This window comes from Stenella coeruleoalba (genome assembly GCF_951394435.1).
Source record: "Stenella coeruleoalba genome assembly, contig: scaffold_102, whole genome shotgun sequence".
Lineage (NCBI taxonomy): Eukaryota > Metazoa > Chordata > Mammalia > Artiodactyla > Delphinidae > Stenella > Stenella coeruleoalba.
Genome location: NW_027645966.1, coordinates 823,278 through 835,530, shown reverse-complemented (window position 1 = coordinate 835,530; position 12,253 = coordinate 823,278). Strand labels below are relative to the sequence as shown.

General features: G+C 43.5%; 1 long non-coding RNA gene across 2 annotated transcripts in view; it reads right to left on the bottom strand.

Moving 5' to 3' along the window:
* LOC307181428 overlaps nt 1-12,253 on the bottom strand; it is a 914,212-nt gene that overhangs the window by 79,355 nt on the left and 822,604 nt on the right. The window contains exon 5 of one of the 2 annotated variants that reach the window (XR_013826751.1): nt 6,966-7,027. The exons of the other annotated variant lie outside the window; for it this stretch is intronic. This is a non-coding gene — a long non-coding RNA (uncharacterized lncRNA). Of the gene's footprint in view, nt 1-6,965; nt 7,028-12,253 lie in introns of those variants that run through there. 2 annotated transcript variants of the gene reach the window in all.

Below are 12,253 nucleotides of genomic sequence, written 5' to 3'. Positions count from 1 at the left end.
GGCACTGTAATTCACAAACCTGCAGAGTTATAAATGACAGCTATCGTCCAAAAATAGACTGAAGTAAGGCTGCCAAGAGGACTTGAAAGCGGGGCAGAATTGCAGGAAACCGATTTCAGGAGGTAGACTGGAATTGCATTGAAAGCATAGGAAAAGAGGCAGAACGTCCACAATGATGCACTTGGCCAAAAAGGGCGTATGCGTTTTTTCCTGAATATATTCAGGAAAAAACGCATACGCCCTTTTTGGCCAACCAAGCAAGCTTGCAAAGGAAATCTGCACTACAATGAAGTCTCACTTCCCCCCTGTCAAAAGGGCCATCTGAAAAAAGTGTAAAATCCAGAAAGGCAACAGGCCATTGAGAACTGGGAGCCTTGTTATGCTGATGGGCGGGATGTAAATTGCCAACAGACACTCGGGAGAAGTGTATGGTGTTTCCTGAAACATCGAAAAAACAAAGCAACAGAGCCTAGGGCACTGCCACTTATGGTCCTATAGCTTAGGGAAATTAAAATCAAAAAGACACAGCCACCCCAAAGTTTGGAACGGCTCTGTTTACAAGAACCTCGTTTACAGTACATGTTCAACATCGCAGAAAGTGAAAAATGGATAAAGAACTTGTGGTTTTTACGTACAATGCAGTATCACTCAGCAATGAAATCTATGTCATCAGGCCCGTAGCACCATAATGAGTAGATTCAGGTACGATGATTCTAACTGAACTAAGTCACACAGAAAAAGAAACATCATAAGATATCACTAATACACGGAATGTAAACTTGGCTACACAGGAACTGAATTCCAAAACAGAACAGGTTCTCAAATTTAGAAAACCAACTTATGCTTGCTTAAGGGGAAAGGTGAGTTGGGTTGCTGCATAAAACCAGAGATTGAAATGAGCACAGATAAAGTTCCTTAAGCCAAATATGGAATAGACAAGAGCTACTCCTTGCTCAACGAAATGGACTCAACACCGCATATTAAACGCCTAAGAATGTACCTGACTAGTAAGTATCTTAAAACCTATGGATTGCTATGTCTCCGAAAGAGAATCAAGCATGTGTACAGGGGCATAAACGCAGCAGTGATAGGATTGGAGAGGTTCGGTGAGCAAATGAAGACCCTTTGAAGTCATATTGCATGGTACCCATTCCACGGGTTTCAACTACCCAGGTTTTAGGTATTCTTCCTTCAGCTAAAACATGCATGTGGAACCCAGAGTATGATGAACCATGTGATCGGGAGACGTGTTCAAATATGTCTCAGTTTTCCTCCCCTGGTACTCGGGTGCAACATTCCAGACGCTTTACTAACACTCTCCCCACTTGGAGAGTCAGCGCCTTTAACCTCCTGTTTGGCACAGTTTGCAATTTCTGCGGAAGATGATCAGGAATAGGGAGAACCAATGAGAGACTAGCTGGAGGTGTCTGGACGGGCAAATTTAACTCTCATTTCCCACCAGGAAGAGGAAATAACCAAAGGCTCAGCGTGCCGTGCCGGAACCAGATTAGGGCCTGAAGCCATCCTGCGGTGTTGCGGCCAGCTCAAAAGAAAGCGAGTTGAAGAAAGGAGTTCAGGGGCACTGTAATTCACAAACCTGCAGTTATAAATGACAGCTATCGTCCAAAAATAGACTGAAGTAAGGCTGCCAAGAGGACTTGAAAGCGGGGCAGAATTGCAGGAAACCGATTTCAGGAGGTAGACTGGAATTGCATTGAAAGCATAGGAAAAGAGGCAGAACGTCCACAATGATGCACTTGGCCAAAAAGGGCGTATGCGTTTTTTCCTGAATATATTCAGGAAAAAACGCATACGCCCTTTTTGGCCAACCAAGCAAGCTTGCAAAGGAAATCTGCACTACAATGAAGTCTCACTTCCCCCCGGTCAAAAGGGCCATCTGAAAAAAGTGTAAAATCCAGAAAGGCAGGACAGGCCATGGAGAACTGGGAGCCTTGTTATGCTGATGGGCGGGATGTAAATTGCCAACAACCACTCGGGAGAAGTGTATGGTGTTTCCTGAAACATCTAAAAAACAAAGCAACAGAACCTAGGGCACTTCCACTTATGGTCCTATAGCTTAGGGAAATTAAAATCAAAAAGACACAGCCACCCCAAAGTTTGGAACGGCTCTGTTTACAAGAACCTCGTTTACAGTACAATTCAACATCTCAGAAAGTGAAAAATGGATAAAGAAGATGTGGTATTTACTTACAAAGCAATATCACTCAGCAATGAAATCTATGTCATCAGGCACTTAGCAGCACAATGAGTGGATTCAGGTATGATGATTCTAACTGAAATAAGTCACACAGAAAAAGAAACATCATAAGATATCAGTAATACACGGAATGTAAAGTTGGCTACACAGGAACTGAATTACAGAACAGAACAGGGACTCAAATTTACAAAACCAACTTATGCTTGCTTAAGGGTAAAGGTGAGTAGGGGTGCTGCATAAAACCAGAGATTGAAATGAGCACAGATAAAGTTCCTTAAGCCAAATATGGAATAGACAAGAGCTACTCTTTGCTCAACGAAATGGACTCAACACCGCATATTAAACGCCTAAGAATGTACCTGACTAGTAAGTATCTTAAAACCTACGGATTGCTATGTCTCCGAAAGAGAATCAAGGCATGTGTACAGGGGCATAAACGCAGCAGTGATAGGATTGGAGAGGTTCGGTGAGCAAATGAAGACCCTTTGAAGTCATATTGCATGGTACCCATTCCACGGGTCTCAGCTCTCCAGGTTTAAGGTATTCTTCCTTCAGCTAAAACATGCATGTGGAACCCAGAGTATGATCAACCATATGATCGGGAGACGTGTTCAAATATGTCTCAGTTTTCGTACCCTGGTACTCGGGTGCAACATTCCAGACGCTTTACTAACACTCTCCCGACTTGGAGAGTCAGTCCCTTTAACCTCCTGTTTGGCCCAGTTTGCAATTTCTGCGGAAAATGAACAGGAATAGCGAGAACCAATGAGAGACTAGCTGGAGGTGTCTGGACGGGCAAATTTAACTATCATTTCCCACCAGGAAGAGGAATTAACCAAAGGCTCAGCGTGCCGTGCCGGAACCAGATTAGGGCCTGAAGCCATCCTGCGGTGTTGCGGCCAGGTCACAAGAAAGCGAGTTGAAGAAAGGAGCTCAGGGGCACTGTAATTCACAAACCTGCAGAGTTATAAATGACAGCTATCGTCCAAAAATAGACTGAAGTAAGGCTGCCAAGAGGACTTGAAAGCGGGGCAGAATTGCAGGAAACCGATTTCAGGAGGTAGACTGGAATTGCATTGAAAGCATAGGAAAAGAGGCAGAACGTCCACAATGATGCACTTGGCCAAAAAGGGCGTATGCGTTTTTTCCTGAATATATTCAGGAAAAAACGCATACGCCCTTTTTGGCCAACCAAGCAAACTTGCAAAGGAAATCTGCACTACAATGAAGTCTCACTTCCCCCCGGTCAAAAGGGCCATCTGAAAAAAGTGTAAAATCCAGAAAGGCAGGACAGGCCATGGAGAATTGGGAGCCTTGTTATGCTGATGGGCGGGATGTAAATTGCCAAAAGACACTCCGGAGAAGTGTATGGTGTTTCCTGAAACATCTAAAAAACAAAGCAACAGAGCCTAGGGCACTTCCACTTATGGTCCTATAGCTTAGGGAAATTAAAATCAAAAAGACACAGCCACCCCAAAGTTTGGGACGCCTCTGTTTACAAGAACATCGTTTACCGTACAAGTTCAATATCACAGAAAGTGAAAAATGGATAAAGAACTTGTGGTATTTACGTACAATGCAGTATCACTCAGCAATGAAATCTATGTCATCAGGCCCGTAGCAGCATAATGAGTGGATTCAGGTACGATGATTCTAACTGAAATAAGTCACACAGAAAAAGAAACATCATAAGATATCAGTAATACACGGAATGTAAACTTGGCTACACAGGAACTGAATTACAGAACAGAACAGGGTCTCAAATTTAGAAAACCAACTTATGCTTGCTTATGGGGAAAGGTGAGTTGGGGTGCTGCATAAAACCAGAGATTAAAATGAGCACAAAGTTCCTTAAGCCAAATATGGAATAGACAAATGCTACTCCTTGCTCAATGAAATGGACTCAACACAGCATATTAAATGCCTAAGGATGTACCTGACTAGTAAGTATCTTAAAACCTATGGATTGCTATGTCTCCGAAAGAGAATCAAGCATGTGTACAGGGTCATAAATGCAGCAGTGATAGGACGGGAGAGGTTCGGTGAGCAAATGAAGACCATTTAAAGTCATATTGCATGGTACCCATTCCACGGGTCTCATCTCTCCAGGTTTAAGGTATTCTTCCTTCAGCTAAAACATGCATGTGGAACCCAGAGTATGATCAACCATGTGATCGGGAGACGTGTTCAAATATGTCTCAGTTTTCGTACCCTGGTACTCGGGTGCAACATTCCAGACGCTTTACTAACACTCTCCCCACATGGAGAGTCAGTCCCTTTAACCTCCTGTTTGGCCCAGTTTGCAATTTCTGCGGAGGATGAACAGGAATAGCGAGAACCAATGAGAGACTAGCTGGAGGTGTCTGAACGGGCAAATTTAACTCTCATTTCCCACCAGGAAGAGGAATTAACCAAAGGCTCAGCATGCCGGGCCGGAACCAGATTAGGGCCTGAAGCCATCCTGCGGTGTTGCGGCCAGGTCACAAGAAAGCGAGTTGAAGAAAGGAGCTCAGGGACACTGTAATTCACAAACCTTCAGAGTTATAAATGACAGCTCTCGTCCAAAAATAGACTGAAGTAAGGCTGCCAAGAGGACTTGAAAGCGGGGCAGAATTGCAGGAAACCGATTTCAGGAGGTAGACTGGAATTGCATTGAAAGCATAGGAAAAGAGGCAGAACGTCCACAATGATGCACTTGGCCAAAAAGGGCGTATGCGTTTTTTCCTGAATATATTCAGGAAAAAACGCATACGCCCTTTTTGGCCAACCAAGCAAGCTTGCAAAGGAAATCTGCACTACAATGAAGTCTCACTTCCCCCCTGTCAAAAGGGCCATCTGAAAAAAGTGTAAAATCCAGAAAGGCAACAGGCCATTGAGAACTGGGAGCCTTGTTATGCTGATGGGCGGGATGTAAATTGCCAACAGACACTCGGGAGAAGTGTATGGTGTTTCCTGAAACATCTAAAAAACAAAGCAACAGAGCCTAGGGCACTTCCACTTATGGTCCTATAGCTTAGGGAAATTAAAATCAAAAAGACACAGCCACCCCAAAGTTTGGAATGGCTCTGTTTACAAGAATCTCGTTTACAGTACATGTTCAACATCGCAGAAAGTGAAAAATGGATAAAGAACATGTGGTACTTACGTACAATGCAGTACACTCAGCAATGAAATCTATGTCATCAGGCCCGTAGCAGCATAATGAGTGGATTCAGGTACGATGATTCTAACTGAAATAAGTCACACAGAAAAAGAAACATCATAAGATATCACTAATACACGGAATGTAAACTTGGCTACACAGGAACTGCATTCCAAAACAGAACAGGGTCTCAAATTTAGAAAACAAACTTATGCTTGCTTAAGGGGAAAGGTGAGTTGGGGTGCTGCATAAAACCAGAGATTGAAATGAGCACAGATAAAATTCCTTAAGCCAAATATGGAATAGACAAGAGCTACTCCTTGCTCAACGAAAAGGACTCAACACCGCATATTAAACGCCTAAGAATGTACCTGACTAGTAAGTATCGTAAAACCTATGGATTGCTATGTCTCCAAAAGAGAATCAAGCATGTGTACAGGGGCATAAACGCAGCAGTGATAGGATTGGAGAGGTTCGGTGAGCAAATGAAGACCCTTTGAAGTCATATTGCATGGTACCCATTCCACGGGTCTCAACTCTCCAGGTTTAAGGTATTCTTCCTTCAGCTAAAACATGCATGTGGAACACAAGTATGATCAACCATGTGAACGGGAGACGTGTTCAAATATGTCTCAGTTTTCGTACCCTGGTACTCGGGTGCAACATTCCAGACGCTTTACTAACACTCTCCCCACTTGGAGAGTCAGCGCCTTTAACCTCCTGTTTGGCCCAGTTTGCAATTTCTGCGGTAGATGAACAGGAATAGCGAGAACCAATGAGAGGCTAGCTGGAGGTGTCTGGACAGGCATATTTAACTCTCATTTCCCACCAGGAAGAGGAAATAACCAAAGGCTCAGCGTGCCGTACCGGAACCAGATTAGAGCCTGAAGCCATCCTGTGGTGTTGCGGCCAGCTCAAAAGAAAGCGAGTTGAAGAAAGGAGCTCAGGGACACTGTAATTCACAAACCTGCAGAGTTATAAATGACAGCTATCGTCCAAAAATAGACTGAAGTAAGGCTGCCAAGAGGACTTGAAAGCGGGGCAGAATTGCAGGAAACCAATTTCAAGAGGTAGACAGGAATTGCATTGAAAGCACAGGAAAAGAGGCAGAACGTCCACAATGATGCACTTGGCCAAAAAGGGCGTATGCGTTTTTTCCTGAATATATTCAGGAAAAAACGCATACGCCCTTTTTGGCCAACCAAGCAAGCTTGCAAAGGAAATCTGCACTACAATGAAGTCTCACTTCCCCCCGGTCAAAAGGGCCATCTGAAAAAAGTGTAAAATCCAGAAAGGCAGGACAGGCCATGGAGAACTCGGAGCCTTGTTATGCTGATGGGCAGGATGTAAATTGCCAACAACCACTCAGGAGAAGTGTATGGTGTTTCCTGAAACATCTAAAAAACAAAGCAACAGAACCTAGGGCACTTCCACTTATGGTCCTATAGTTTAGGGAAATTAAAATCAAAAAGACACAGCCACCCCAAAGTTTGGGACGCCTCTGTTTACAAGAACATCGTTTACCGTACAATTTCAATATCACAGAAAGTGAAAAATGGATAAAGAAGTTGTGGTATTTACTTACAAAGCAATATCACTCAGCAATGAACTCTGTGTCATCAGGCCCTTAGCAGCACAATGAGTGGATTCAGGTATGATGATTCTAACTGAAGTAAGTCACACAGAAAAAGAAACATCATAAGATATCAGTAATACACGGAATGGAAACTTGGCTACACAGGAACTGAATTACAGAACAGAACAGTGTCTCAAATTTAGAAAACCAACTTATGCTTGCTTAAGGGGAAAGGTGCGTTGGGGTGCTGCATAAAACCAGAGATTGAAATGAGCACAGATAAAGTTCCTTAAGTCAAATATGGAATAGACAAGAGCTACTCCTTGCTCAACGAAATGGACTCAACACCGCATATTAAACGCCTAAGAATGTACCTGACTAGTAAGTATCGTAAAACCTATGGATTGCTATGTCTCCAAAAGAGAATCAAGCATGTGTACAGGGGCATAAACGCAGCAGTGATAGGATTGGAGAGGTTCGGTGAGCAAATGAAGACCCTTTGAAGTCATATTGCATGGTACCCATTACACGGGTCTTAACTCTCCAGGTTTAAGGTATTCTTCCTTCAGCTAAAACATGCATGTGGAACCCAAGTATGATCAACCATGTGAACGGGAGACGTGTTCAAATATGTCTCAGTTTTCCTCCCCTGGTACTCGGGTGCAACATTCCAGACGCTTTACTAACACTCTCCCCACTTGGAGAGTCAGCGCCTTTAACCTCCTGTTTGGCCCAGTTTGCAATTTCTGCGGAGGATGAACAGGAATAGCGAGAACCAATGAGAGACTAGCTGGAGGTGTCTGGACGGGCAAATTTAACTCTCATTTCCCACCAGGAAGAGGAAATAACCAAAGGCTCAGCGTGCCGTGCCGGAACCAGATTAGGGCCTGAAGCCATCCTGCGGTGTTGCGGCCAGGTCACAAGAAAGCGAGTTGAAGAAAGGAGCTCAGGGGCACTGTAATTCACAAACCTGCAGAGTTATAAATGACAGCTATCGTCCAAAAATAGACTGAAGTAAGGCTGCCAAGAGGACTTGAAAGCGGGGCAGAATTGCAGGAAACCGATTTCAAGAGGTAGACTGGAATTGCATTGAAAGCATAGGAAAAGAGGCAGAACGTCCACAATGATGCACTTGGCCAAAAAGGGCGTATGCGTTTTTTCCTGAATATATTCAGGAAAAAACGCATACGCCCTTTTTGGCCAACCAAGCAAGCTTGCAAAGGAAATCTGCACTACAATGAACTCTCACTTCCCCCCGGTCAAAAGGGCCATCTGAAAAAAGTGTAAAATCCAGAAAGGCAGGACAGGCCATGGAGAACTGGGAGCCTTGTTATGCTGATGGGCGGCATGTAAATTGCCAACAACCACTTGGGAGAAGTGTATGGTGTTTCCTGAAACATCTAAAAAACAAAGCAACAGAACCTAGGTTACTTCCACTTATGGTCCTATAGCTTAGGGAAATTAAAATCAAAAAGACACAGCCACCCCAAAGTTTGGAACGGCTCTGTTTACAAGAACCTCGTTTACAGTACAAGTTCAACATCGCAGAAAGTGAAAAATGGAGAAAGAAGTTGTGGTATTTTCTTACAAAGCAATATCACTCAGCAATGAAATCTGTGTCATCAGGCCCTTAGCAGCACAATGAGTGGATTCAGGTATGATGATTCTAACTGAAATAAGTCAAACAGAAAAAGAAACATCATAAGATATCAGTAATACACGGAATGTAAACTTGGCTACACAGGAACTGAATTACAGAACAGAACAGGTTCTCAAATTTAGAAAACCAACTTATTCTTGCTTAAGGGTAAAGGTGAGTTGGGGTGCTGCATAAAACCAGAGATTGAAATGAGCACAGATAAAGTTCCTTAAGCCAAATATGGAATAGACCAGAGCTACTCCTTTCTCAACGAAATGGACTCAACACCAAATATTAAACGCCTAAGAATGTACCTGACTAGTAAGTATCTTAAAACCTATGGATTGCTATGTCTCCGAAAGAGAATCAAGCGTGTGTACAGGGGCATAAACGCAGCAGTGATAGGATTGGAGAGGTTTGGTGAGCAAATGAAGACCCTTTGAAGTCATATTGCATGGTACCCATTGCACGGGTCTTAACTCTCCAGGTTTAAGGTATTCTTCCTTCAGCTAAAACATGCATGTGGAACCCAAGTATGATCAACCATGTGAACGGGAGACGTGTTCAAATATGTCTCAGTTTTCCTCCCCTGGTACTCGGGTGCAACATTCCAGACGCTTTACTAACACTCTCCCCATTTGGAGAGTCAGCGCCTTTAACCTCCTGTTTGGCCCAGTTTGCAATTTCTGTGGAAGATAAACAGGAATAGCGAGAACCAATGAGAGACTAGCTGGAGGTGTCTGGATGGGCAAATTTAACTCTCATTTCCCACCAGGAAGAGGAAATAACCATAGGCTCAGCGTGCCGTGCCGGAACCAGATTAGGGCCTGAAGCCATCCTGCGGTGTTGCGGCCAGGTCACAAGAAAGCAAGTTGAAGAAAGGAGCTCAGGGGCACTGTAATTCACAAACCTGCAGAGTTATAAATGACAGCTATCGTCCAAAAATAGACTGAAGTAAGGCTGCCAAGAGGACTTGAAAGCGGGGCAGAATTGCAGGAAACCGATTTCAGGAGGTAGACTGGAATTGCATTGAAAGCATAGGAAAAGAGGCAGAACGTCCACAATGATGCACTTGGCCAAAAAGGGCGTATGCGTTTTTTCCTGAATATATTCAGGAAAAAACGCATACGCCCTTTTTGGCCAACCAAGCAAGCTTGCAAAGGAAATCTGCACTACAATGAAGTCTCACTTCCCCCCGGCCAAAAGGGCCATCTGAAAAAAGTGTAAAATCCTGAAAGGCAGGACAGGCCATGGAGAACTGGGAGCCTTGTTATGCTGATGGGCGGGATGTAAATTGCCAACAACCACTCGGGAGAAGTGTATGGTGTTTCCTGAAACATCTAAAAAACAAAGCAACAGAGCCTAGGCCACTTCCACTTATGGTCCTATAGCTTAGGGAAATTAAAATCAAAAAGACACAGCCACCCCAAAGTTTGGAACGGCTCTGTTTACAAGAACCTCGTTTACAGTACAAGTTCAACATCGCAGAAAGTGAAAAATGGATAAAGAAGTTGTGGTATTTACTTACAAAGCAATATCACTCAGCAATGAAATCTGTGTCATCAGGCCCTTAGCAGCACAATGAGTGGATTCAGGTATGATGATTCTAACTGAAATAAGTCACATAGAAAAAGAAACATCATAAGATATCAGTAATACACGGAATGTAAACTTGGCTACACAGGAACTGAATTACAGAACAGAACAGGGCCTCAAATTTAGAAAACCAACTTATTCTTGCTTAAGGGTAAAGGTGAGTTGGGGTGCTGCATAAAACCAGAGATTGAAATGAGCACAGATAAAGTTCCTTAAGTCAAATATGGAATAGACAAGAGCTACTCCTTGCTCAACGAAATGGACTCAACACCGCATATTAAACGCCTAAGAATGTACCTGACTAGTAAGTATCTTAAAACCTATGGATTGCTATGTCTCCGAAAGAGAATCAAGCATGTATACAGGGGCATAAACGCAGCAGTGATAGGATTGGAGAAGTTCGGTGAGCAAATGAAGACCCTTTGAAGTCATATTGCATGGTACCCATTCCACGGGTTTCAACTACCCAGGTTTAAGGTATTCTTCCTTCAGCTAAAACATGCATGTGGAACCTAGAGTATGATCAACCATGTGATCGGGAGACGTGTTCAAATATGTCTCAGTTTTCCTCCCCTGGTACTCGGGTGCAACATTCCAGACGCTTTACTAACACTCTCCCCACTTGGAGAGTCAGTCCCTTTAACCTCCTGTTTGGCCCAGTTTGCAATTTCTGCGGAAGATGAACAGGAATAGCGAGAACCAATGAGAGGCTAGCTGGAGGTGTCTGGACGGGCAAATTTAACTCTCATTTCCCACCAGGAAGAGGAATTAACCAAAGGCTCAGCATGCCGGGCCGGAACCAGATTAGGGCCTGAAGCCATCCTGCGGTGTTGCGGCCAGGTCACAAGAAAGCGAGTTGAAGAAAGGAGCTCAGGGGCACTGTAATTCACAAACCTGCAGAGTTATAAATGACAGCTATCGTCCAAAAATAGACTGAAGTAAGGCTGCCAAGAGGACTTGAAAGCGGGGCAGAATTGCAGGAAACCGATTTCAGGAGGTAGACTGGAATTGCATTGAAAGCATAGGAAAAGAGGCAGAACGTCCACAATGATGCACTTGGCCAAAAAGGGCGTATGCATTTTTTCCTGAATATATTCAGGAAAAAACGCATACGCCCTTTTTGGCCAACCAAGCAAGCTTGCAAAGGAAATCTGCACTACAATGAAGTCTCACTTCCCCCCGGTCAAAAGGGCCATCTGAAAAAAGTGTAAAATCCAGAAAGGCAGGACAGGCCATGGAGAACTGGGAGCCTTGTTATGCTGATGGGCGGGATGTAAATTGCCAACAACCACTCGGGAGAAGTGTATGGTGTTTCCTGAAACATCTAAAAAACAAAGCAACAGAGCCTAGGGCACTTCCACTTATGGTCCTATAGCTTAGGGAAATTAAAATCAAAAAGACACAGCCACCCTAAAGTTTGGGACGCCTCTGTTAACAAGAACCTCGTTTACAGTACAAGTTCAACATCGCAGAAAGTGAAAAATGGATAAAGAAGTTGTGGTATTTACTTACAAAGCAATATCACTCAGCAATGAACTCTGTGTCTTCAGGCCCTTAGCAGCACAATGAGTGGATTCAGGTATGATGATTCTAACTGAAGTAAGTCACACAGAAAAAGAAACATCATAAGATATCAGTAATACACGGAATGTAAACTTGGCTACACAGGAACTGAATTACAGAACAGAACAGGGTCTCAAATTTAGAAAACCAACTTATGCTTGCTTAAGGGTAAAGGTGAGTTGGGGTGCTGCATAAAACCAGAGATTGAAATGAGCACAGATAAAGTTCCTTAAGTCAAATATGGAAGAGACAAGAGCTACTACTTCCTCAACGAAATGGACTCAACACCGCATATTAAACGCCTAAGAATGTACCTGACTAGTAAGTATCTTAAAACCTATGGATTGCTATGTCTCCGAAAGAGAATCAAGCATGTGTACAGGGGCATAAACGCAGCAGTGATAGGATTGGAGAGGTTCGGTGAGCAAATGAAGACCCTTTGAAGTCATATTGCATGGTACCCATTACACGGGTCTTAACTCTCCAGGTTTAAGGTATTCTTCCTTCAGCTAAAACATG